The sequence below is a fragment of the Molossus molossus genome, unplaced genomic scaffold (assembly GCF_014108415.1).
Source record: "Molossus molossus isolate mMolMol1 unplaced genomic scaffold, mMolMol1.p scaffold_m16_p_1, whole genome shotgun sequence".
Taxonomy (NCBI): Eukaryota; Metazoa; Chordata; class Mammalia; order Chiroptera; family Molossidae; genus Molossus; species Molossus molossus.
In genome coordinates this window covers 15,818,346-15,841,884 of record NW_023425344.1, presented here as the reverse complement: position 1 = coordinate 15,841,884, position 23,539 = coordinate 15,818,346, and positions in this window count along the sequence as shown.

Here is a 23,539-nt window from a genome sequence, read left to right as displayed (position 1 = left end):
TATCATCTATTCGGAAGGCTTTATCTAAATCATCATCTCCCTCTAATTTGTCAATATCCTGTGCATTGTTACTCCCTTTATAATATTTTTTGTTACCTGTAATCATTCATTTACTCATTTATTCATCCATCCATCCATCCATCCATCCATCCATCCATCCATTCACTTGCTAACTGGTTCTGTCTCCTACAGAAGGCACCTCTCAGAGGGAAAGAAATTGCCCTCACCCCTCACGTCTCAGTAGTCAGCATAATATCTGGCATAAACAAATATTAGATTTATGAATAGTGCTGAACAACAACTACCCTTTTAAAGCACCTACTGTATGCCATTCTCTGTACTCTGTACTTTATATACAAGTCTCAGTTTTCTATGTAATAACCTTGAGAGATTGGTGTCACTTAGCTGACGTTTTCATACAAGTGAATTGACATTTAGGTACACTGAGATTTGCTGAAGATCACAGCTTGAATTGAAGAAAACATTATTTCAATTACAAAACTTTCTGGCTCCAAAATCAGGGCTGGCCCCATTGTTCCCTGATTTGGGGAACTGGATGAGCAATCCAAACTCAAGAATCAATCATAAATCTGCTCTCAATGACATTGAACATGGATGGGCTTGAAAGGCATCTTTAGGAAATTAAATCTAAGAGAAAGGCCCAAATTGTAAGTACCTTTGTGAAGTACCAAGATCCCAGTGGTGACTTTATAAAGGAGAATTGGTAAAAACTGTGAAATGGATAAGCCAAAACAATGTTTTTGTGCCTTTTTAAGGGAATTTTCCCATTTATTTTTAAGATGTTTGGGAGCATCTTAATCTTTGTCTTCTGATCACTGCTTCCTGATGGAAAGTTTCAAGAGTGTGAACATCTCTTCACTTTAGGTTTACTTCCATTTGTTTAGCAATCTAGTGCATTTGAGGATCTAAATAGATAAACAAAGAGCATAAATGAATAAATAAAAGCGTAATACGGTTTGTTGTGGCTTTTTTTTTTTTTTTCAGACTTTGACATTTAACATGTAATATTTTGTTTGTGGGTTAAAGCACTCTCATAACAAATGCGAACCAACAGGGTTGCTGTTAAAACTGAGGCATTGAAATAGAAGCTTGGCTCTTTCATTGCCAACATTAAAAGAAAGCATTTTTAAGTGGGCAGGATTTTTTATTTTATCATGATATGAATATTTTCCCAGAAACATAGTTTTGTTTTTTCAGGATTATTTTTCTAACAGGTTTTCCAGTAACCTAGGATGATAGTGAAAAGATGTTACAATAAACCTTGTATGTATTTAAGTCATAAAACTTCACCCAGAGTAATCTGAACCACCCTCTAGAAACCTAGAAATGAAATTGTAAATATTATGCCGTAGCTATGGACTGCTGGGCAATGAAGAACAGAACTAAAATCAGAAGGGTTAGTCAAAATAAAATACTAGGTTTGTTCCCTGGAGACCAGAATGTATTCAACACAAGAGACGTCTTGGGTATTACAGATAAAACAAGCCCCCCTTGATTCTCAGGAACTGGTGTGATGACAGGGAGAATAATTGTAAATTATTATAAAGTGATCAGTGTTAGGACAAAGGTAGTCAAGGGGTTTTGTAGGAAGACAGAAGAGAGGGCCTAATTCCAGCTTGGTAGAATCATGGCAGACTTCCTGGAGGAGCTGACACCTGGACTGAATCTTACAGGAATGCCTTACTTTTCAGGAATGTAACAGTGGACTAAGAGTACCTGAGGTTTTTGTTTTGTTTGTCAGTTCATTTCTTTCTATTACAACTGTTTTTCTCCTCAGCCAGAGAACTTGACTACTCCACCCAGTTTCCAGACTCACCTTTCTTTAGACAGGAAAGAACTTCTCTCTTTGCAGGCACCATTTGACAAGTCCCAGTGAAAGATTCTGATTTCCCTTGGTTGAATTTCCTTCCAAACCTTTAGTCCAATCATTTTGGCTGAGGAAGTGCTGTTCTCTGATTGGTCCAGCCCTGACCCATCTCATGTACCTAGAATACTAGTTATCTAAGATGGCAGCGTCTGTTTAAAGCCTATGACTTAATATGCTGACTAGAAAAGAATGAAATGAGAAGGAGGAAAAAACATTTACCAGATAAAGCATAAAAGATTGCTGACCAGATGAAATAGTTGATACTTCTATCTTTCAACCTACCAGTGGCTATAGTCCTTAAGCCCTGTAGATACACTGCCTGTAGCATTTTCCTACTGAGAGACGGTCAGGCAAGGGGGAAACAAACATTTGCTCAGTTACATTCTGTGCTAACCCCTTTCTAAGGTGTTTTATTTCCACCATCTCATAAAAATTCTTACTAGAGCCTTTGAAGATCTATATAAAGTATGAGAAATTGAGAAGTTAAATAACTCTTGCATCAGTTGGATGAAGAAGTCACAGAGACTTAATTAGTTTTTAATTAGCCATTCCATGTTCCCTCTACTCCACCACGTGGGATCTTTGGAAAACGATATCATAGCATAATTCCTACTCTTCCAAATGGCCAGAGGTGTGCAGATAGGAGCCTTGTTTTGTTTTCTTTTTTGCTGACTTTTTGATAAGATGGTCTTCCTTCTTCAGAATTTAACATGCTGCGTCAGGAGAAACTCCATAATGAGTGCTCTGGATTTTCTGTCTTTTGAGCTGATTCTGTAAGACACATCACATGGCTCTTCCTTAGAGAGAGTAATTAATGGAGTGTATTGTTATTTCCATATGATATCATCTCAGGAAGGATTTCTCCTCAGGCACACAGTGTGGGGGCAGGGGAAGGGGAGGGGGGCCACTCATCACTGTAAATTTCTACATTCATTTTGAACATTCTCCCAATAAGATGGCACAAGAAAGCATCAATAATGAATCGGGCAATATCCCCTCCTCTTTATAGAGAGATCTTCCTGTTAAGCTTGGGTGACAACTTTTTTGGAAGGGTCAGAATTACAGGCTCTCCGGTTGTGGATGGGCAGAGTTTGGGGAGGGTGGCACAGCAAGGCAATGCCTGGTCCCTCAGCGGGAAGTCCATAGCTGCTCCTCTGGTTGGCTCTTTGTTCATTTCATCACCTGCACGGAGTTCCCTGGGACATTTCTTTTCTTCTTTCAGGTAAACATTAAGTTTAGTTACAGAAGCAAAAGAGATGTATAAATAGAGAGGGGAAAAAAAGGTGTATCTCATTTTATTACTCTTCTGTGTAATGTAGTAAAAGTTTTGCAGAGAGTATTGTATACAGTAAAACAATCATTTGTCAAAGGGTAAACTTCCTGAACACCAATGCTCTCTTTTTAAAAGATCCCTTGTGTGTCATGAACTACACAGTATTCATAAAGAGCTGTACTCCAGGGTTAGATATTCTTGCTGCCTCAATTACTAGAGTTTTCTGAAACCTCTCAAGGAAGGCGGATTAAACATTTATTGTCAAGAAGCACCAGGCTGCACTTTGTCCCATGCTTTGACACATTCATTAGCCCAGACTCTAAATTTTCAATTACTGAATCCATAAAGTACCACACACACACACACACACACACACACACATTAAAAGTAGTGAAGGAGAGGGAAAAAGCAACGGACACAAGTCGTATGCACTGCAGTTCTGAAGACCGTCTCCTTGGCTTGTCATTTTAGTATGGTCATTCATTACAGGCTGGGAATTCCCTTTATGAAGGATATCTGAAGTTACATTTTAGTCACAAACTACTATGATTATTTACTACTGGATATCAGAAGAAAATAACAAACGTGTTATTTTTAATCTTCAGTCATTAGTGGAATGTTGATATGATTCCTATTGTAGATAAGAAACCTGCCAAAATTCCTCCTGGTGAATTGGCAGAGAGAGAATTTATTCATTTTTGTCTTTCTTTCTTTTTTCCATCACCATTTATCCCCCCTACATGAAGAAGACATCTGAAGAGTAAGGTAAAGGCAATTTCTATGACATGGTCATTCAGAAATTCTAATTTAGAAGACTAGTATAAGCAAAATTACATTATAGTTCTGACATGTGAAGTGCTTGAAAATTGTTACTTCCACCTTGCAACAAGAAGAAGCTAGAGAGCCTGAGAATCAATGGCTTTTCTTGGACCAATCAGAGAGCTGAGGTCTCAGGGCAAATCACCACCCTGGAGGAAGGACATACAGCCTGGCTCTGCTTACCTGGAAGAAAAGTCCTGGAGCCATCAACTGGCAGAAACACTTAAGTGGCAGTGTGATGAATTGCTTGAGGCTGAGTGTAGACGGGCATGAGGCTGAGAAACATCTGGTGGCCACAGTTTGGAGCATGCACTTCTCTGGGTTTTACCTTCAGGACTCCAACCAGGTTCTTGTGGTAAAGCTCCGGGAAAGATAGACTCGTGTCCCTGGCAAAGGGAGGAGGAGGGGAATCACTGTGAAACAGGACCAGAGGGGCGAGTCTTCTCCAGAACAAAGGCCTGCTCTTGGGGGAGAAGTTTTGCCAGAGCCTGATGACTGCCCAGCTTGAGGACTGGACTTCTTTCCACTCCAGACCCTTCAGCTTACTGGTCTCTAATGGGGGAAGTCTGGTCTCCAGGGTTCAGTGCCTCAAGGAAATGCATGGGGAACATGGCCGCTATTGATGTAATAAAAGGCTGGTGCTGAAAATGACCCTGGAAATAGGCTCATTAAAGGACTGAAATTTATCCAGAAGATTATAGAAAGGAAATAGCTATTTAGGTAAACACTAAGAAAATCTGTAAGAGAATACAAACGTACCAGTATTAATACACTAATTCTGACAAATGTAACATGCTAATGTAAAAAACAATGGTAGGAGACATTGGGTGTGGGCTATATGGGAATTCCCTGTCTTCTCAACTTCTCTGTAAATCTAAATTTTTTCTAAAATTTTTTTAAAAATCGAAATATTTATACACTAAAGAAGAATAATACTCTGAGCAAATAATGAAACTATTATAACAAAACAGCAATTGCTTCTTTCTTTTGAGGAAAAAAACTGAACTTCACAGACACGTCAGTACAGGCCGGTCCTCTGGGGTACAGGACACACATCCTTAGGATGTAAGAGTTTTGATTGCCCATCTTGGCAGCTAATATTGACTTGTGAAATTCAGACTTAAGATAATTACATGATTTTTGCTGTTCGTTCAGATACAAAGACTAATAAAAGGATTTGATTGCCATTTCTTAAACTGCATACTGAACATAGCCATTAGCACACTTTCCATGCTTTGTGTTGATGGAAAATCTATCTTCAACCATAAAGCAATTGATTTTCGTAAGCGTCCTTTTCATATATTACTGATCTGTATTCCATACAGCCCACTATCACAGGACTGTTTGCCTGAGTGTCATCCACTCTCTCCCTCTGCTCGGGCTCTCTGGTTTATTCACGTTACCCAAGGACAGACATAGCTGCTATTTTGGCGAAACCTACCCTCTTTCTTATAGGGAATACTCACTATTTCGTAATGAGCATTTTCAAATGCAAATGACTCTCCAGATGAGGGCAGTCCTTCTTCCAGCCACTACTGAACCGCCACCTGCCTGTGTCCCTATTCAAAGCTGGTCTGCTCGGCCCATATGCATCTCCTCCAGTGTTTTATTTGACAATCTGTTTCAGCTTCGCAAGGGAGCTAGCAAATTATGTATTGCTCATTTTGTCAAAGTCATCATTGATGACAATTCCGGCATCAAGAGGCTCGTTTTACTCTGCAGATGTTTTTATCAAATAGAAGATTCATCATGGTCCCCCGTCTTGTTTGTGTTGCACTTCTGGGAATAATGGGGGGGCACAATGAAAACCCTTTCATTAATAAAGAAAGAAAGGAAGAGACTCCAGAGGGTCGCCACGCGTGATTTGCAGAACACACGCTGGTAAGAGATTATATTTAGCACCGATGTAACAGGCCTGGGGTGGGAGTTGGTGTTGTTGTGGAAGGTAATCTTAATTTCTAAGAGAATCATTTTTTCTCGCTCCTTTCAGATTAGTGGGCCCGATTTTATTCAGAGTTCTCATACTGAGCGATGTCCACAGAGCACCTTCTAGAAAGAGACTGTAAAATATTCCTGAAAAAAATAAATGATTCATCTCACGGGTAAATCATGGTGAGAGATTGTCTCCATGCTGTGAGGTGTAGGTGGGCTCTCTGTGATTTCTGACGGAGGGCCAGTGAATTTCGTGTTTTGGCCTGCTGAAGTCTGTACTCAAACTTAGAATTGGGGGTGGGGGAGGAAAAGGGAGGTATGTGAATCTGTCTTCACCTTCAGCTATAACATGAAAGTACAGCAAGTCACTGTGTGCAGGGAGAAGTGTTCTACCTGTGTGAGTACACGGCGGGGTGGGGGGGGGCTCACTGATCCCTGTGCGGCTGGGACTGACAGGTGCGCAGCTCTCAGAGGACGACGAGCAATGTCCAGAGGCTCAGGACTCTCCATGACCCAGGGGACAGCACTGGGAGAAGCCGCCGAGGGTGAATGGGGGTTTGGAAATGCACCGGAAGATGTTGGTAACAAGAAGAAGAAAACGCCAGGGAAGTAGCTGACCGCAGAAGGGAGCGCAGCGAATACAGTGCCGCATGTCTCCTGTGGTCCCGTTGCCAGGGACGCTCTCCACGCGCCAGGCACAGTGCGGTGTGCACTGTGTACACGTTACCGCTCATGGTCTTCACCGCCACATCTTCAGACAGTTTCTTCTTCTATTTTGGCACGAGAAATGGCGGCTCACAGGAGGTCTGCTACTTGTCCCAGACTACTTGGCAAGGACTTTCCGAGTCACTTTGGACAGTAGCTAGGAGCATAGGATTTGCCCTCATATGGCCTTTCTTGGAAATCCAACATCTTTCAGCACTAGACCCTCCATCGACCTGTATTACTTTTAATTGGTTGAGTGTACTTACATGGCATCGTCAGTTTATTCCTTCATGGATCCCTCTGCCACCTACTTAGTGAAGTGCTATATGACAACCCCCGAATTAGCTTCTGGACAACAGGGATGAAAGATATAAACCTCTTTTCCAGAAAGATAATAGGAGAAAGGAACTAGTGCAGTGAACTCTTGCTCTTTTTGTAGTATGCATGGCCAAGTTTTTCTGTTCCATGGCAGTGTCCCCTTCAGACTCCTCTCAACATCCTCAGGACACCTAGAGGTCTCGGATCAGCATTGCGATTTATTATTTAAGGGAGAGATTCCTTCTTATTTCTCAGTTGTTCTACCATCAAGTCTGAATAAAACATAAGCTGATCAATATAGAAAGTATCCACAAGACTAGGCTACTACAATGACTATTTCTAGTGATTATTTTTTTCTCCCCTTTCCCTTACTTCTGAATGATTTAACATTAAAGTTAAGGCAAGAACAACAACAGAACAGGAAAAGCAAATAAGATTTTAACAAGCTTTCAATAGACTGACAAAAGGAGATGGGAAACTAGAAACATGAAAATAATAAGCAGTAACTCTGCCAAGAAATACAGCTTCCAAATGGATCCTGAATGGGAAATTTACTTATTTATTCATCTTTCAGTTCGGTTTTGCATTAACTATTTTTTTTCCCTCTTGTTTTGAAAACCATTTGGATTTATTACATCTCCCGTTGTTCTTTTGATTTTTTTTTTGTTTGCTTCTCAACATTCAATCTCCTTATTTTAACATCTCTTTATGTTCAGATTTTTAAGATACCGTTTACTTCTTTTTTTTTTTTTTCTACAAATAGTAGAAATCATGGAATGAACAGTTAGAGTTATTGTTAGTGCACAAATAGCTTAAGACAGATCGTAAAGTCCCTGGTGATCAAGAAGCTATATAATGCTGACTAGCTGCAGCAGCGACAGCAAAAATTTTCATAAGCCAGATGCTTAGCTTTCAGCTCAACCCCATCAACTTAGCCTCACCATGTGAGGGTCCCCCATTACTTTTCCAAAGCTCCTATTGTCTTTCTGAGCCTCAGAGAGATTCTGCAGTTTCTAAGGTGTTTCGCCTGCTTTATTCTTTCTACAACTGCATATAACTCAAAATGATGAGCACACACGGCAAGAAACAAGCATGCATTATTATTTTTTACCAGCCACAGAAAATTTAGATGCAGAATTTTAAAACAGGGGATACTAAACGCTTCTTAGCTAAGATACTGCCACTTGTGAGAAAGGGAGGTAAATAAAGTAGTTTTCAATTTCGAAAGAACTAGATTAGGTTGTTTCATAAACTAATATTTTAGATATATCATGATTCAAATGACCATGAATAGAGGTCGCTGGTTTGATTCCCGGTCGGGGCACATGCCCAGGTTGTGGGCCAGATCCCAGTATAGGGCATGCAGGAGGCGGCCAGTCGATGTCCTCTCTCGTCAATGTTTCTCCCTCTCTCCCTCTCCCTTCCTCTCTCTCTTTCCAAAACATCAATAAAGAAAAAAATTTTTTTTTCAAATTACCATGACTTAGGATACTAGAACATGACAAAATGTTAACTTTAAAAAAAACAAAACAAAAACATTTACTGATTTTCTTAATCCACAAAATCTTGCTTCAGAGTCAGTGTGTATAGCATTAGTTAGGCTGTTAAATTTTATTTTTATTTTAACCTCATCCTTATTACGCCCAAATTCATTTTACGGGAGCATGGCATTTCTTAGAACTTGTCTCTCCTAGACATGAGGACATTAAATCTCAGAAATATTTTGTGCTGAGCATATCATCTGCATAAATACAAGACTGAGAATGAACTAACCAGCCGGGAGGGTAGCAATGTCAGTGACCCCTCCACCTGGTGCTGTTAGATGTTTAGCTCAACGTGAGTCAGCTGTATGAGGACAATTCCTGCCCTTCGCTGTGAACATGGGCCGTGGCTGCATGAAGAGAATTAGAGACTAGAACAAAGGAAGTAAAGTTGTGAACTACTGAGAGCCCGTCTGCCACAATAACACTTGCAGGTGTATCAGTTTTCTAGGCTGTCATAACAATCTACTACAAACTAGGTGGCTTATAACAATAGAAGTGTTTTCTCTCCCAGGTGAAGAGGTGAGACCCTTCAGATCAAGGGCCATATTCTCTCTGAAGAGTCTAGGGGAGAAGTTTCCCCTGCCTCTTCTGGCTTTTGCTGGCTGCTGGCCATGACAAGCACTGTAGATGCAGGGCCACAGTCTCTCCCTGTCTTACATGATTTTCTCTTCTATGTGCTTGTGTCTCTATGTCCAAATTTCCTTCTTCTTGTAAGGATGCTAGTCATATTGCATTTAGGGCCCGCCCTCACACTTTGTCTTAACTTGATTCCATCTGCAAATACTCTTTCCAAGTAAGATCCCATTCAAAGTTCTCAGGTAGACACGAATTTTGGGGGGAACACTACCTTAACCAGTATACTAAGATCCCAAGTCCCATTTAAGGTGACATATATCTAAGAAGCATCTCAAACTTAACATGTCCAAATCTGAATGCTTGCTTTATCCTTAAGTGCCTGTTCCACACAGTGTCTTTTCCATCTTGATTCTACAATAACCGAATGTTTCCAGGTACTTAGACCTAGAAACTAAGAATTAATCCCTTTTAACTTTCTTCTTTCTCAGCCCACATCTAGCCCATCAGAAATTTCTCTTGCTTGGTTTCAAATTATATTTAGAAACTGGCTACTTTTCATACTACCTACTGTAAATGCCTGTGTATGAATGGCCATAATCTCTCACCTGTAGCATTTCAAGAACCTTCAACTGGTCTCCCACGTCCATCTTTCCTCACCTGTAGTCTAATTTGTAGAGGCCAGAGGAAGTGATCCTTCTGAAACATAGGTCGGAGTAGATCAGTCCTCTAATAAAATCCCTCCTGTGACTCCTCATTTCATTCAGAGCAAAAGCCAAAACCTTAAAAGGTCCAATGGAACCCTGGCCTCCAGCCCAGCTGACCTCATCACCCCACCTGCCCTTCTCAGCTCCACGCACACTGCTCCCTTGCCATTTGTCACACATCCCAGTTTGCTGCCACCTTAGGGGGCTTGCTGGCTATGTCCTCTATCCAGAGACAACCTCGAAGTTCTCCAAGTCTCTACCTTGACGGAGAAGTCAAGGTAAGTTAGACAAAATCTTGTTGAAAATGATGTAAAATGAATCCATGTGTCATTCCTAGTTCTCTGAACCAAAGCAAAGCAAACTCCTATAAGCTACAAGCAAGAAATACCTTTCAATCATATAAATGTTTATAATAATAACAATATTGTACTTTCAACATACTTTTGTACATGTACTAGACACCTTATCAAAGTGAATTTTACATTGTAATATGATCTATACACTTTTAGTGAGCCTTAGATCCATTAGGATATTGAAAAGGTGACCTTTGAGAGATGACCTAAGAGATAAAACTGTATAGTTATGTGATAGATAGAAAAACTCTTTCTCCAATACAACATGTTAAATTTGAGTCCTCAATCCCGGTTCCACAGATCCATCTGTAGGGCAAGAGTGGATTTCTAGGAAATCCTAAAATTTCTCCCAACTTTTTCTAATCAACACCCTTGGATCCATCATCTGGATTTATTTCCTTACAAAAGGAAATTTAATAAGAAAAGATTTCTCATAGGCTAACAGATTTATCCAAGGAAACAGTAGATTGCTTCAGACAACTAGTTAGCCTTACACTCAGAAGGATATCAGACACTGTTTATCTATAAAATCGAACAAAGGAACAAACAGGTGTCAAACAAAAGAGACAAGGATTTAAAGAGGAAATTATACAACAAAAGTCGGAGATGGAAGCCAAGCAGGCAGAATGCAGGAATAATATGGGAGAGAACAATAACCCAGAATAGAGAGGAAAGAAAGGCACCCAGAAACAACAATGCGACGTGACTTCAACAGAAAATGCTGTCAGTGACACTGCAAATGGGTTTGAGAAAATTGCACAGAATGAAACAATAATAAAACACCACTTAAGAGTGATTACAGAAAATATACTCAGGGTGGAAGAAAGAGAAAAGAAATTAAATACATGTAAAAATGAAGTTCCTGAAGATGAGAATAGAACACATGGAACATAAAACTATGAAAACAAAATTATCTTGAAATTTCAGAAAGGTGTGTATTTGCAGATAAAAAAAAAATGTACACCTGCCCCTGTCCTTAAATTATTGACGTTAAAACATATTGGTGCCCTGGCCAGTTTGGCTCAGCGGGTAGAGCGTCGGCCTGCGGTCCGGAAAGACCCGGGTTCGGTTCCCGCTAAGGGCACGTACTTCGGTTGCAGTTTGTCCCCAGCCCTGGTTGGTTGTGCGGGTGGCAGCCACTCGATGTGTCCCTTCACGTCGATGTTTCTCTCTCTCTCTCCCTTCCTCTCTCTCCCTCCCACTCTATCTGTACAAAAAATGGAAAAATATCCTCAGGTGAGGATAAAAACAAAACAAAACAAAAAAACATATTGGTGATATAATTGAACCTGAACAATAAAGAGAATATAGGGCTTCTACGTTTAGTAATAGGGATTCAATTTGTTTGGACTAATATTATTTGCGAAAAATGTAAAACATCACTAGGTAATATATAAAGAAATTCTTCAAAGTATCAGTTAGCTGAAAAGATAGTGAGGAGCCCAGTCAATGTGGCTCAGTGGTTGAGCATCAACCCATGCACCAGAGGTTGCTGGTTCGATTCTCGGTCAGGACACATGCCCAGGTGTGGGCCCAATACCCAGTGGGGGACATGCAGGAGGCGGCCAATCGATGTCCTCTCACATAAATAGTTCTCTCTCTCTAAAAATCAATAAAAGAAAAAAATTAAAATAAAAAAAAAACGATAGTGAGGAGCTACTAAGACAAACTGTGGGGACGTAGAAAGACAAGTGGCGCTTTGCATGGGTACAAAGGAGGGATTGATCGGAGGGCACTAGCTGCTGGCAAACATGGGCCTTTGGCTTGGCAAGCTGCCTCCGCCCCGTGCTGAACAGTCACCATCTCCACCTTCCCCGGGGAAATGAATGAGCAGGAAGTGCCTCTGTCCTCGGAGGACACAGGGAAAGTGGCCTGGAGGCTGACAGATGAAGGGTGCAGAGGGAAGGATGAAAGGACCCTGAGGACTAGAGGTCGCTGCTCTGCTGTGGCTTAGATTGTAGTGCAGGTTCACGTTGCCTCATACTGCAAATCAGAAGTCAAAAGATAATTGTTTAAAGTTCATAAATACTTGCTGCACGTATTCAGTGATCCCATTTGAACTGAATGATTTTTAGTAATTCTCCCATGAGAGTGGGAATAAGTCAGAAGAATGAGAAAATATTCTGTTTAATTATATCTTTTGTATTTCTGAAATTATTTTTTTATCATTTGCATTATTATTCATATAGCAATTTTAAATATACTTTTAATTAGTGGGAGTGTCTAGTCACGAGGTTTTATTTTCTTTTTCTGTTTTTGTTAATCCTCACCTGAGGATAACTTTTTTTTAGATTGGAAGGGAAGGGATGGAGGAGAGAGAGAGAGAGAGAGAGAGAGAGAGAGAGAGAAACATCAGTGTGAGAGAGACACATCAACTTGTTTTTCCCACACTCACCCGACTGGGGTGTGGATGGAACCTGCAATCCAGATACATTCCCTTAACTGGGAATTGATCCCGAGATCCGCCAGTGCATGGGTCGGTGCTCTAACCACTGAGTCATGCTGACCAGGGTGTGAGTTTTTTCATACGCCCTGTCTGGGTGCTTTGGTTGGGATGAAACTTGAACCTTAAAGCATCCTCCACCCACATCAACAGTGGTGATGTCAGGATTAAATGCATGCATTCTGAAATCAGGCAGATATCAGTTCAAATTCAACATATATTACTGCACTTTCCTAGCTTGGTAATTTCAACTCAGCATTGCTGTGGGAATCACATGAGCCTATATTTTATACGGCACTTAGCACGGTGACTGGCTCTGCACAGGGGCTCAAATATAAGTAACCACAGGCATCGGGCCACTTCCACTCTGAAAGACTGACCCTGGGTCAAGCACCCACTCCTCCTGAGAGCCAACATCACAAACGTAGAAGGAGTATCACAGTGGAGTTCTCCTCACATGTTATCCTGTGAAAATACCAACATAATAAAAACACTGTAGAGGCTTTTGAATTTTATTGTAAGGAGCTATGACCTATGAAAAAAAAATAGTTTACTATTAAACTATTTTCCTTAAAGCCCGCACATACTAAAATTTAGATTTTAAAAAAAAAATTACAACATTACGCCTTTATGCTTTCTTCATTCCAGTTTCTTCCCAGTGACATTTCCAAGGCCCACGGGATGGAATGAGAGAGGGTGTAGGTTGGTGGAAGAACCTGAATGAGTTATGGGGCTGTATTTTGAGGTCCAGCCATGCTCAGAAAGAGTTGGAGAGCTCGTGGCAAATGTCCTACCCTTTCCCTTATAGCAAGTGGAGTTAATGAGTCTTGGTTTACACACTGCTCTCAAAGGAGTTCACTGACGCTTTACAGTATGAGGAAAGAAATGGACAAGTATGTCATGTGTCATGTCCATAACTTCTGGGTTAAGACTACTGGGCCTCTTGTGTGACTGATTTCTGTTGAATTCTGTTGTACTAACTACATTTAGTGTATTCTAAATCATCGTTTCTTTGTGTAAGGATGCTTTCTGTTAATATTGATTGAGATTGTAAAATGACAGTTTTTTTCCTATTCTCATTGAGTGCATAGTAGATGTTGAATAAAAATGATGTTGATCCATTAATTAATTAAAAGCAGAACTCTGGAGTTAGAAAGGGAAGAGAAACTGCAATGAAAGGTATGTTTTTCTTTTGCAGGATAGGAAAAGGACAATAAACCTTATACTATAGTAAGATTGGGCTTAAAAAGGATCTTCTCTTCTGTTCATCAGCAAGCTCTTGAAGGCCAACTGGGTAGGGGTATGATGCATTTAAAATGAAAACTTTGATGAGAACCATTAACAGGTTAAAATGTTGGAACTCTCTGATCTAGCATGCAAAACTTTTTTATTTTTCTTTCTTTCTTTCTTTAAATATATTTTATTGATTTTTTTTTTTTAGAGAGAGAAGAAGGGAGAGAGAGAGAGAAAAACATCAATGTGTGAGAGAAACATCAATCGGCTGCCTCCTGCACCCCCAACCCCCTAATGGGGATGAAGCCTGGAACCCAGGCATGTCCCCTGACCAGGAATCAAACTGGTAACCTTTCAGTGCATGGCCAAAGCAAAGGCCCAACCAACTGAGCCACACTAGCCAGGTCTAGCATACACATCTTTTATGATAGGACACTGTCTCCAGCTAACCACCTCCTGGAAATTTACACTCTAGAAATATTAAACATCTTTGAATTTTCCCAATGTGCTTCATGCCTCCTGTTCTTGTGCTTGATTCTGACTCTTCCGATTCAAATGTGCACTCATCTTCTCCAAAAACCGTCTACTTAGCTATCAAATCCTCGCTCAGTGCTCACCTCACCCACGACTCTCCTACCTCGCTGACCATCCTGACACTACCAGCCCATCCTGAAACCCTACAACCTCAGACCCTGGAAATTGCTCCTTGGTTGCACTCAGCCCTAATCAGGGTATGGGCATGCTGAGTTTTTGTATGTGTGTCTATACATCTGTCTTTCTTCCTATACTGAAAACAGGGTTTAAGGACAGATTTATAGTCATCGGTATAATCCAACACTAAACCAAATATTTACTAAACAATACACTTAATGAATTGTGAGTGAAATGAGTGAGCTCCAACTCTAACCAGTTTGATGGTTTTATTGGTATACATTTACTGGTTAGCTCAGTAACTTTGTTTATAGCAGCTTTACTGAAGATCGTAATTATATACCAGAATGGTCACCCATTTGAACTGAACAATTCAATGATTTTCGGTTCGTCTCTCTAAGTTTGCACTCCTCATAAATTTTCCAGAGGATATTTTTTCTGGTCATCTTGCATGAACCAACTAAGTAGCTTTAACTTTAAAATAAATAACAAATGAAGAGAGACAAGGAGGGAGGAAGGGAGAGTGATACAATTATTCCAATTCCTTCTACAACAATACTAGTTAAAGTGAATATATGATATTAATCACTGGTTAAGGAAAGATGCACTTTTAAGTCAGATGTGTTATGTATCTCATCTAGGAACAATTAAGCTAATTCTCTTTAAACTAGATTTTTTACGACTTTCATTATGGCCCTCTTCACACACTGCCTGATGTATCGTGTTTTATACATGTCTGCGAGGAAGAGCAGGGACCGTACATTATATTTCTGTATTTCTCATCAGGATTGTACTATTTTGCACATATTAGGAGCCAAAAACATGTAGTATATAAAATTGAGAATCAAAAGAAGAAAAAGGAAGAAATGGTGTATCACCATTTTGGTCTTAAAAATCTGACTTTCAGAAAATAGTTTGTAAGTCTTTCTCATTTCATTTCTACGTTTCAAATTACTCGAGGATGCTAGTCCTTTAGCAACTTATCGCTCGAGAGGAACAAGGTGTGAGAATGTAGCCCTCTATTTATAAAGATCAATTCACCTACCGTTACTTGATGACAAGCTTTAAATAGTCTCAGGCAACCGCCCATCGAATTTCATGGTCTGAACCTAAAGACAGTAAAGTGTTCAACTAAAATCCCAAGGATGTTTTTGAGAAATAATTATTCAAATGGAGGCAGAAAAATGGCCAGAAATGTGAGACCACCTCAATCTGCTCCACCAGCCCCCCACCCCCCCACCCCCCCACCCCCGCTCCCCGCCCGCTCCCCACCCAGCCCCAAGGGAAAAAATACTGAATAAGAAAGTTAATAGGTTTGCATCGTCATTTGAACCCTGTGAAACTAGCTCCACACCCTTGGAATTTGGAGGTCAGTCTAATTTCTTGATTAGTTGAATGTACATTAAATTGGATCTCTTTGAATTTGGGGCGTTGTCCATCAATAGTTAACAGTTTGTTAATTGTATGTAAATGTCTATGTCCCTTAACCTGGAGATGTTTCATTTCTCACTCTTCATTTCGTGTTTACCCATTCATATTCCAAATTCTCTGACATTGTATCTTTTGTTTTGTTTTTATTAAGTGCCCACTTATCAGTATGCGAGTCCCATGTCACGAGCATCCCAATAATTCTTACTTCACCACTGCCTTCATATTTGTCGCACTACACATTCTCTGCCACCGTTGCCAGACCTATTCTATTGACTGCAAGGCCATTTACCTTCAACCACTTTGAAGAGATCTTTTGTGAAAAGTCTTATTCTACAACAAAGCCAAATCTCCCTGCAAAACAGCAAGCAAGTAGGGGGCTGCACCATGGCCCCTTTAAGCAATAATTGGATGCTTTGCCACTCTTCGGCCTCATGTTCCCTAATCTGTTATGCACAAAGCCCTGTTCGAAAGAATAACATATTCCATTTCTGTTTAGAGAGCTAACTAATGGTTGATGCAAAAAGAGATAAAAAATAAGATTGGTCCTTTATTGGTGATAATTATACCAACAATACCGAGCAAGATATGGAAGGGTTAGATAAAGCAAATGAACTTACTTTTTAAATTGAGTTTACTGGATGGAATCATATATCAAAGTACAAATCTTTTGGCTGTTCAATTAAAAGCACCTTATTTTTCTCCAACAACTTAGGGGTCCCTTTTTATATTATTGTGCATGAGTATTTCAACCAATTTCCATAAATTTGCATCTTTGTTCAAAAAGCCCTAATGCCAATTATGTATGATAAATGTAATTAATTAGCGCATTCGCAGCAACTGCATTCAAGTCTAGTTTGCAGTCAGAGACCCCATAATAGCTAAGTATAGGGAACTGTGGGCTGGTAAACCACAAAGTCCACCCCACAGCCCCCACAGCAAACTCAAACGTGAGGTTGTGAATGCTATCCAGAGAGATGAAAATAGATTGATATGGGATGCCTGAGAAGCGTTGTTTCAGAAAACTTAATTCCATGGTTAAACATAAATAAAGAGGGAAGGACCTACTTGTGCCAATATCAGCATCTGCATGTAACTATCACTTTTGCATGCAGTCCTCAGGCTGATTTGGCCAACTAACCTGCAAGCATAATTTGCTCTTCCCAGACATCCCTCTGCAGAGTAGGAAGACGGCAGGGCATGAGTAAGTCATGCCGCATATAAAACTTTGTTGCCCCATTCTGAGTTAATTCAGAAAGCAGTGCGAAGCATGCTGTTTTCTTTTCAAGCACCTTTAAGGGCAGGTGCCCACAGTTCCTCATGATGTGCGCTCCTCTTTCCCAGAACATTCTTACCACCCAGGTATGTGTTGCATGTTTGCAGTTGTCCAGCCAAGGAATCCTGTGGTGGAGCAGGACGAGCTTGGGTTTAAAGAGCATTTGCAGCTTCCGAGCTCGGGAGTGAGCCTCTTGCTATTTTAATCATCAGAATCTCTGATGAAATTAGAAAACTAAAATAATTGGCTGTCCTGGATGTGTCCGTCAGGCTGTTTCAAGTTCAAGTCTATGTAGCTGGGCTGGTTAACGCAGTGGGGGATTGAGCCAGAAATAAATGACTGGCCTTCTAACTCGGAGCTGCATGGGAGAGACGTATCTTTAGTTAGTTCTTCCATTGATTCTTGCCTGAAAGTTCCCTTCGGATTTAAAATATATGTTTATATATTGTAATTGAATAAACATCCAGGAGGGCAGGTTACTCTTCCTTTCAAAACTTGGGTAGCCCTGAGTTGTTTGAACTTCAGGTCCCACTGCTCGCGCCACCTCTTTGTCTTCGGTTTTCATTCGAGTAGCACTGATGACCCCGCGGGGAGCTGGTGGCTGGAGGCTGGTAGGTTACATGCAGGGAGGAAGCAGAAGGCCTGCTTTCCCCTGAATTCCTGGGATCCTGCCCTGACAGCCTCGTTCAGACAGATGATGGATGTCTGTGGCGCCACCAGATTTAAATATACAAAGGCAGAGTCGCCTCATGCGTTACGTAGACCTGCTATGTGGAACAAGGTTGAGCCTGTCAGGTTGGGGCAGAGTAATTGAAAAAAATACCCTGGCCTACTTAGGAGTGCCTTCTGATAAGCTCGATGTACAATTCAGTTTAGCCAAAGCTTGTTGTTTTATTCCCCACACTGGGGCCAGAGTGTACCACAATCATCATTTCTTATAAAGCAACGGGTCTCAGAAAATTTTTTCTTAGAGTTTTCAAAATTCCTCACTTTTTACTTTCTTACATCAGTTCAGATACGAGGGGCATTGTATGTATTTTCAATAAAATAATATATATTAACTCGCATGAAGCCTGCTTTGGATGAAATTGGCTGCTTAGAGGTGATCGCTAATATACACACCCCATGACAAGGCAATATAATGAATGGTGATCAAAGCGCAGGTGTGCATGGCTGTGGGCCTTACTGTGGGCCACCAAACCCCGTGGCTGGGAAACCACAGAGCTTTTGTCTTGTACTTAACGCTTAATGGCATCTGATGTCACTGACAGATCTGGAAATTTATAAGAGAAAAGGGAAGACCTGTTTACCCAGATTAAGCCCAAACACTGTATATATAGTGGATCTCCAATTGGATTTTAAGCATTTCTTGTGCTGAGGTTTGATTGGTTCTGGGACAAGTCAACATGTCTCTTTCATTACAATGAACTCCTAGAAAAAGGGCCCAGGAGAGCAGACACTCTGAACCTAAAACATGTGTGTGTGTATATATGTGTGTGCGTGTGTGTTTATTCTTTGGAGAGTCTTTGTTGTAATGGAGTATTTTCAGTATTTAATGTGTTTGCTTCCTTGGCCATAACCTCATTCGCCTGGACCCACTTTGATTGTACAGACAGTGGAAGGCAATTGTGGGTAGAGTCTTTGACTGTAGCCTAGTGTGATCCGAGCTAACAGCTTTCAATGAGAATATCAGCAGAGCTATAAAGGGACCAAACTTCACAAGGCAGAGATTGTCACCTTGGAACCTTGGGTGATGACAACCCAGATGCCCTTCCTGTCATTCCCTTACCTTCACTTGGGTTCCTTTTATGCAATAATTCATCTAACAGATGACATCCGGGGATAAGATAGCTTGAGGCGATCTGGTCGAACCAGCCCCTCCATGGCCTTGTGTGTTCTTACCTAGCTATTCTATGGGACATTTTGCAAAGCACACAGTTTATCTTTACAACAGACCCATGAGAAAAAGAGGTCTGGGTTGGGTTGGAGAAATAAATCTTAGAGAAAATAAGAGACTTGCACGGACCCAGGTTATGTGCAGATTTTTAGGTACAATCTGAGATCCAGATCAGATATCATCTTCTTCAAAAACCTTTCTTCATACTCCATTAACAGCTGCTAAGGATGACGGATCCTGTTACCAAAGGTCTTCAGTTCGTGAAGAAGCATGATGGGTGGGTTAAAGCAAATTTGGAAGAGTAATTATTTTTCAGATAAGAGAAAAAAAAGTGTGGATAAGAGAAAGGAAAATGTCAAGGAAAACACTCGCTGGCAGGACAGGGAAAAGACAAACATTGCCTGGGGAAAGGACAAAAAAAGAGGCTCCAAAAAAATGTAAAAAGAGAGACATGTAGAAAACCCATAAGTGAGGCTGTTATTGGGGTAAGAAATAGACAATCTCCACATTCCTCCCTGCTGATCTTTGAGAAAATCAATATTGGTTACAAACACCTTGGTGTAGATAGATTCTATCTATGTAATAAGATATACTAGGTCATAGTTGACCTGAAGTGGAAATAGTGGTTTGCAGAGTGACAAACCTCAGAGGAGAGGGGCGGGGAGTGGGGGGAGGGATGAGATAAACCAAATAATTTATATGCTTGTATGGGTAACCAATGGACATAGACAACAATGCTTGGCGGGGGTTGGGATGTGTGTGTGTGTGGGGAACATCTGTAACAAAACTAAATTAATTAAAATAAATAAATAAATACATACCCTACAGTTAAATTATAGTAATATTTTGAAATGATGTTTATTTTATTTCTTAGGCTGGATTTTAAACTGCTCAGAAGTGCCTTCCTCATTGTTTTATCTTTCATATCTCTTCCCATATGAAATGTGACATACAGTCAGTAGGTGCTTATTACATTTTATTTGAAAATTTCTTAGTGTGAGACTGCATACTGTATGAAACTTTCTTTCTAGCAGCCCTAAAAAGGGATGTCTAGAATTAATAACAGCCCAGCACCTAAAGTAATATATTATGGCTAAAGCTTGTTTTAATACTTAATTGATTATGAAACTTATATATCCTACCTTGTCCTAGAAAGATGGATGTATCTTTAAGGTTTTTTGTTTTGTTTTGTTTGCTTTGTTGTTGTTATTACAAATAATAAAACTCCATAATGGGTAATTTGAGGAAAAATAAATTTACTGGAAAGATATTGGGTAGCTCACAAAATTGGTATATACAACAGAAAACTAGACCACACAAACAAAAACATGGTTTCAAATAAAACAAAAATATTAAGGGGTAGAGAAATGATTCAGCCAGGATATCAGGGTGTCAGAATTAGGATAAATGAACATTATCTATATTTTCAGATCTTGGAACTCTCTTGCCGAGATTCAGAGCTCCAGGAGAAAGAATCTGATTGGTTAAACTTCAGTTTTATGCTAACTTGCTGGTTATACAGAGTTAGAGAGAAAAGACCTGGTCAGAGGAGCCTAAAATGTCTCCGAGGACCCCTTTGGCTCCTGTAGTGGAAGGAAGGAATGATTTACTGTCCCATCCAGATTTCAATCAATGGAGGAGAGCGAATTCATGAAAGAAAATAATGAGGGCATTTGGAAAGCACCCATGGATGCTGGGCAACCAGAACAGTAAATATCCAGAGCATTTGGGCGCCTTCTGCAATGCTTTCCATCTTTAGAGAACAAAACAGTGAAAGCAGCCCAAAGTGAGACAATGAATACAAAAAGGCAAACTGAGAAGTCAACCCCACCCCCCTTTCTCTCTCTCTCTCTCTCTCTCTCTCTCTCTCCACACACACACACACACACACACACACACACACACACTACAATGCCACCAAGGCTCATGGAGCAAGATTCATTCAGAGAGGCAAACACTACCAATTCAGCAAAAGAGAGGGCCTCGGAAATAAAACAAAAGAAGACTTCCAGATTGGCTCTTGTTTTCCTCTGTGTTTGAATCGTTTCCCCCAGATGCCTTGAAGCTAAGCTTTCTTTCATTTATCAAAATCATATTTCCCATCAAGTGGCAATATCCTCTTCCAGTTCCCAACAGCTGTCTATCTTAAAGGGGTTATACACGAGTATCTATTTAAGAGCATCTAAAAGAAGTGGAATCTTGACTATGAATGGCTAAGGCGAAGCCAATACCCGGGAAGTTGTAAAGACTGGGCTAGTTTAGGAACCCATCATTTCTATCTGTCACTGACAAGTCACCGGGCCCGTGTAATTCAAAATCATTAGTCATGTCTTCTTGAAGCACAGAGGCAAAGCAATAGAAAAGCAGCAGGCACCAAAGTGGTTCTGAAGGATAGAATCTTTCTTTCCATGCACTGGTCATATTCTGACGACCTTAGAGATTAAAAAAAGAAATTACCCATGCCAGCACTACCAGACTAGATTCATGCCAACCTATTTTAAGTATGCAGCAAAGCTGCACATTTTGCTGATTCAGGATTCTATAGTAGGAAAAGGAATTCTGATAATCCTGTTGTGAGAATACCATTCAGAAGATTACCAAGAAAGACGACATTTGTTACTCTTTTGTAGAAAAGATTGGAAGGCTACTAAAGAAAGTTTTCTGAATCTTGAAGAGATAAGAACATAATATGCCAAAGTATCAAACTGAAGCAAAACTGAATTTGTTAAATATACATGTTTTGCAAAGCCAAACCATTGCTGGTTATGCCACCTTACATGAATTGCCCGCAAGCAGCTTTTAAAATGTGCAGAGCATTTTACAGATCACTGAAAACCTAAATACCAGAGAGTCTGTTGAGGTGAGATATATTTAGCTATCCACTGTGCCTATGCCTGCGTTCACCATTTTGCCTGCTGCTATGCCAAGGACTTTTAATGCATCATTTTAAGAAATGCTCCTTGTGCAGGTAAAAAGAAAATCTTGATGCAAACCTGCATTGGAGAATGCAAACTTTTTTCCCCTAAAAAAACGTGCATTTATGCCTCGGGGTTAACCTCAGGCTCTGTCAAGAATACATTCAAAATGAGAAAGAAGTAGTTTGTAGGACTGGAAAATTTGGAATAGTGCCTTAAAAAAAATTCTTTCTCCTCCCCTCCACCATTAAACTATATAAGTTTGCTTTAAAATGCACAACTCCTATTAAAAAACATATTCATCAGATTAACATTATTTGAATATGACAGTAAACTTGTGCCTAAGAAAGTCAGCTGAAGCAATTCCCAACTTCCAATGACCTTGGAACATTCCAGAAACATGATAGTTCATACATTGGTTCTGGTCCAGATGTCATTGAGAAGGAGGAGGGGGAAAAAGTCATTGGCAAGATCCCACTTATTTTGATATCAGATATCTCTGTTCCCTCCAACTAGATGTAGTTTCGCCACATTAGTCATATTTCAATATTGGGTAGACAGATGAGCTTGTCCCATTCAATCACTGACATTGATTCTGTCTTGCAAAAATAAAACTTTTAGTTGCCTTGGCACCAAATCTGCTATCCATATGCAAAATTACAGACAGAGAATTAACAGGTGCTCCAATCAAACATTTTAAAATGGATTAAACAACAGACCACATTCCATTATGTTTCTCCTCTGAATGCTAAGGGATAACCTCTGTCCATACACAAATATTCCTTCCAGGTTAATGATTGGTGTTCCCAACAGAACACCAATATGGAGATGGAAATACCATCTACATATTATATAGCTATTATATAGCTCTCTTTCACTGTGTTAAGCCAAAACTCTGTGCTGAGGCAAAGGGCGTAAATTCTTTTTTTTTTTTTAAATAACCGTGTCAATTTTCCAGACTGGCCTATGAATGTAAGGTCAAAAAGAAACGAGGTACCATAACATGCGTGGCCACATTTCTTGTTAAAATGCATTAATGACTGTATCCAGCATAGAATTTGGCACTTTAGACTTGCATGCCAATTTGGGAAGTTAGCATAATAATGTTTAGAGACATATATTTTTAATATGTAAACACTGGCATGAAAAATGCTTTTGAAAAACTTGGAAAATGGGTGGATTTAGATGGAGCTATTTTAGTAAGTGCTTTTATATCAGAAATATACACCAGTGGTTGTTGTAATGTTTACTGGAAACCTTGAACTGTATAGAAAAGATGTTTGTCCTAGTGGGAGTGTTACAGGTGACCTTAGGTGAAACAGAAGACAGAAAGAGTGAGGTCATGGGAGACGGGCTTGTTGACCTCTGAGCTTTTCCCTGGATGAAAATGTCTATGACAGAAAACTATGACTGCTTTTGACTATTCAAACATACCTCTTCCTACTATGTTTTGGTCCATGTGCATTGGGATTATGCACGTAGCCTTAACCACTTTAACATGTATAGCTTGAAGATTCTTGCTGGTAGAAAACTGGCCAACCAGAAACTTTCAGGAGGGTGAGGGCTGCCTAGTCTTCTCCAAGT